General features: G+C 42.7%; 1 pseudogene; it reads left to right on the forward strand.

The window, feature by feature from the left end:
• On the forward strand, nt 1-696 carry LOC142157725 (E3 SUMO-protein ligase NSE2-like; annotated as a pseudogene).
• The last annotated feature ends 4,275 nt before the right edge of the window (nt 697-4,971 follow it).

Here is a 4,971-nt window from a genome sequence, read left to right on the forward strand (position 1 = left end):
ATGTCTGATCGTGCTACATCTTTAATCTCCTTCTCCTCTGTGGATACCTCCCTGAAGAACTGCCACACTTATGTAGACACATGAATGGATATTACAACCAGAGTAACATTAGATCAGCTTCATATAGACTGTGGAATCGAACATGTGGGCAGCATGGAATCCGTCATATTGGAATATGCTACATTGAACAGAGATTTAAACCAATATATAGATGCAGTTGAGGAGACTTTACTTAAGTTAAAATGTGACCCACCGGATGAGATTCCGGATTTAAGAGACCTTGTACATGAAAGATACATTGCGCTTCACAAAAATAATACAAAGGAGGCCCTGAGGAAGAACGATAAATATGGCTAGTTTAAAGAACAGCTAAGAGACCTGAGAAAACAAATGGGTGTGTCACCGGCCCCTGCAGATGAAGCATTGGAAGATGGAGACGAGGTGATTGCCGTCACCAAGAGCACTCCTATAACACAGTTGGAAATGGTGAACCCAGTGAAATACAAAGTATGTGGTGACACATGCAAGAGAGAAGAAATTGAAAGGATGATTGAAAACAAACTTTAGAAGGGTTGGTCCGCCAGGTGTCCAAAAATTGACTGTGATCATTCTGACATGAGTATATCGGATCTTGTTCTAGACAATGCACTAAAAAGAAACATTGACATTCACAGCAAAAAGCAAGGTCATCACTGAGCTTCGTATCGGCCCAAATCCTCAAAAAATGAAAATATAGCTAGGTTCCTTTGGCGTAAAGTGCAGATTACAAACACTTTGTGCAATACTGATGAAACAGCAGCTAAGTAGAGGGTTTGAGTAATACATATACACGTTTATTTAGACATCCATGCTGACATTACTTCTGCAAGCAACATTGTTCTTTGTTAATAAAACTGCTGTCTTTATACCTTTAAAAAAATAATAATAATCCTCCACCATTCTTTGGATGTTGATAGTAGGATCAGGTGGAATTACGGCAGAGGTGTCACTAGTTTTGGTCAATTCCTTTACAGTAGACAAGACCAGATGTCGAAATGTTGTGCTGAGTCATCTGCATCTTCAATGGGTGTCTTTGTGAAAGCTAAGTTTTGCAAAGCACACAACAGTATATAGCACATGTAGGTAACATTGGCACACAGCGGTAGCTGAAAGGAGAAGTGGTGCAAGATGAAATTGTCCTTGGGCCTTCCCACTCACCCTACTGGTGAAGGTGAATCGCCAACCCACTGGTCTGTCACAGGTATATAGTCATTAGTTTGCCCAGTTCCGCTTGTCCACATATCTGTAGTTAAGTGTACAGTGAGTAGAATGGCATTTTGTAACCCAATAATAACATTTTTACAAACCTTCTTCTACAGGTGAGGAATAGCTTTTATAGTAAAATGGTGTAGTGATGGAATTTGGTAATGGGGACACAAGACTTCTATTAACTGTCTAAAACCAGCTGCATTAATAGTGGATATTTGACGCAGATCTAATACTAGCATAGTCGCCATGGCGTCTGTGATCAGCTTTGCGACTGGATGACAGCATTCAAACTTGCTTCCTCTTGCAAAGGATTGTTTAACAATCAATTGTTGTAAACTACTAGTAGTAGTCTTCTACTTGGTCTGCTTCTGGGATGAAGATCCACCCCCAGCAGCAGCACAAGCAGCTCAAGAATTCTTCTGAGGAATCCTGGATAGTGGAAGAGTCATCTAGTCTTAGCAACCTGTATGCAGGACAAACTCCGATCGCTACTGAGGATATTGATGAGGACGGTGTTGTAGGTGTAGATTGCAGGTGTCGGGATCTAGCTTAGAGAGGGGACCTTGCTGATGCTGGACTGCTTGTTGTTAATTTTTTAGCATAAGTTTCAGATTTTCCCAACAGCTTACCATGAACTCGCTTCAAATGGAGTAACATGGATGAGGTTCCTAGATGGTTAAGGTCCCTACCTCTACTGACTATGGCTTTACAAACACTACAATTGGCTAGACAACTGTTGTCAGGATTTGGGTAGAAATAATTCCACACATAAGAAGTGGCTTTTTTGATCTTATGTCCAGGCATGACAATGGCTTTCTTCTTATCACGTGCAAGAACTGCTTTCACTGATGCAGGACTTACACAAACAACATCATCCTCATCAACATCCTCATTAGCGCACTCATCAGCTACACAAATATCCCCCTCATCCTGCTGCAATTCTAAAGTGGCATCCTCAATTTTTGTATCACCGGCTACACTTGGGCTGTTCAGGCACACATCTGCAGAAATGCTGAAAGGGGCCTTCTTTATGAATACAGTATCAGACAGGTCAGGCTTACACATAGCACTCATGGATAGACTCTCCTCAGGAATTTGTGTCATTTCTTAATCTGAACATACAGTTTCTTATAATGCCTTACTGTTTTCTTCCAGCTCGGCTTTGTAAAAGTATTTGGGCACCACTTTTTGAGTCAGAATGACAAGGTCTTGCATTGTCATGACTGACCTTACAAGAAGATGCTTCACTGACAGTTGCAGAACTGCCACTCATAGAGAAAGGTGAAGTCCTGATTCTTTCCTTGCCACTGCATGTGTAAAATGGCATGTTTCTACAGTTAACTTTGCCTTGATTATAGGTGTTTTTTTTTCTTTACCAATGTAAATGGTGTTCTTTTACATTTTGTTTCCCTGACTTAAATACACTATGCACTATAACATAGGCTTTAGCAGATGACATGGAGGAATTGCTATCATCATGACTGGTGCCAGCAGCTGCTCAGTGTTCCTGGTCTTCTATAGACTGATGTGAATCCATTTTGATGACACAATACAATGTGACTGGAGACTTTTAAGAACACTGCCAGCCCTATTATTTCTCTTTCAACACTGAACACTGCCACCTCTCCTGTTTCTGTGCGAGCTATGGCAAAGTATAATGTGACTGTAGACTTTTAAGAACTCGGGCAGCCCTAATATTTCTGTTTCAGCACTGAAAACTGCCACCTCTTCTGTCTCTGTGTGAGCTATAGTAGCACAATACAATGTGACTGGAGACTTTTAAGAACACTGCCAGTCCTATTATTTCTCTTTCAGCACTGATCACTGCCACCTCTACTGTTTCTGTGTGAGCTATAACTCTGTAGAATGTCACTGGAGACTTTGAAGAACACTGACAAACCTTCTCTTTAACTTTTATTAATGACGCTGCCAAACTGTACTGGAGACTGCCAAGAACTCTGCTACCCATTCTGTGTCTTATAGAATCAAAAACACGCAATATCCGACAACGCAACGGTGACATTTTGCCTGCGCGGCTCGGTACTCGGAACTCCGGTGTTCGGGTGGACTTAGTTTTCGAGTTTTCGGGAAACCGAGCATGAGCATCTCTACAAATGATCCATAGATCACAACATATAAATACACAAACTGGCACTGATAAGTGACCTACTGATTCATTAAGTACCGTAAATGCCGCCACATGGCGTATTTTGCATTAAATCGAACTGCACATTCCCAGAAATGGACTATACTCCAGTGAACGCACAACATCCAATTTATCTTTAAGCACAAAGGACAGCATACAATTTCGTGGGCAGAACTGGGAGGGGAATATGCGTATGCACGCAGTCATGGGCAGTAAGGGCATGCCAAGTTCAAGTGCACGCAACAGTGTCCGATTCAAGCTTTGGATATCTCTAAGGTACGTGTTTTTATGTCATATCAGAGCTACAGTTTTGATGTAATTGCCAAATGATACTGATGATGGATGTGTATGCATACTATAACATGTGTTAGCAATCAGGAGCATTTGTAAAATTGCGTTTTATATACAATAGACATTAATAACATCATGATAAATGCATTTCATTGAAAAACATTTTTTTTCTTTAATGGCTATATTATTTACCGGTGACAATGATTGATTTTTTTTTTTCTGTGCTTTCTGCTGGGATTTTATATTCCACATACGTATTGGACATGTCCTGCACCAGGAGCGGGTTGGGCCGGGGGTCAGGAGGGCAAATGCACCCCGGGCCGGACCGAAAAAGGCTATTTTGGGCCGTTCCCTGTACTGGCTACGAAAGATACAAAAGAAATAAAGAAAAGAGATGACAATCAAAGAAAAAAGTCATGTGTGGCTATAAAGCAACCTTCCAAGTTTATGTTATGCTGCTCCGCTCTGTTAGTCTTCACATTGTCTGACATTGATTACCAATTCCAATATTAAAAAATTCTGCTAACTGTGGGGTTTTAGCTCCTTTTCAGGCTCATTATCTTTCAGGGGCATCAACAGTCGAATCCATTCATAGGGGTTTAAGTCTAGTCTGGTTAGTTTTTATTGGGATTAAAACAAAAGTTACAATGATTCTGGTCTGTGCATAATCAAACGGTAACACAGGTCATCCACACTCATTACCTGCTCCCAGGGTCGGACTGGGCTACCGCGGGGCTGGGCTATCCCCCGGTAGGCCCCAACCCTTATCACTTCCCGCTTGGTTGGTGAGGGGTAACTTTAGAAAAAAAAATGCTCACGTGACCGCGGCGCTCCCCGACTCCTCTCTGGTCCATTTGCACTGAATGTCGGGCGTGACGTCATAATGGCCGACTTTCAGTGAGGAAGCGGCGCCGAGAGGAGTCGGCAAGAAGAGAGAAGACAGAAGACAGAAAAAGAGAAGAAAGAAGCCGATAGAAAAGGTAAGTGTAAGAACGGAAGCAAGGGGGGAGTAAAGGCAGTATGGCAGAGAGTGAGAAGGGGCAAATGCAGCATGGCAGAGAGTGAGAAGGGGCAAAGGCAGCATGGCAGAGAGTGAGAAGGGTCAAAGGCAGCATGGCAGAGAGTGAAAAGGGGCCAAAGCAGCATGGCAGAGAGTGAAGGGGGCCAAAGGAGCATGGCAGAATGTGAAGGGGGGCCAAAGCAGCATGGCAGAGTGTGAAGGTTGGCCAACGCAGCATGGCAGGTGTGAAGGGGGGGCCAAAGCAGCATGGCAGAGTGAGAAGGAG

Source organism: Mixophyes fleayi, chromosome 5, assembly GCF_038048845.1.
Source record: "Mixophyes fleayi isolate aMixFle1 chromosome 5, aMixFle1.hap1, whole genome shotgun sequence".
Lineage (NCBI taxonomy): Eukaryota > Metazoa > Chordata > Amphibia > Anura > Limnodynastidae > Mixophyes > Mixophyes fleayi.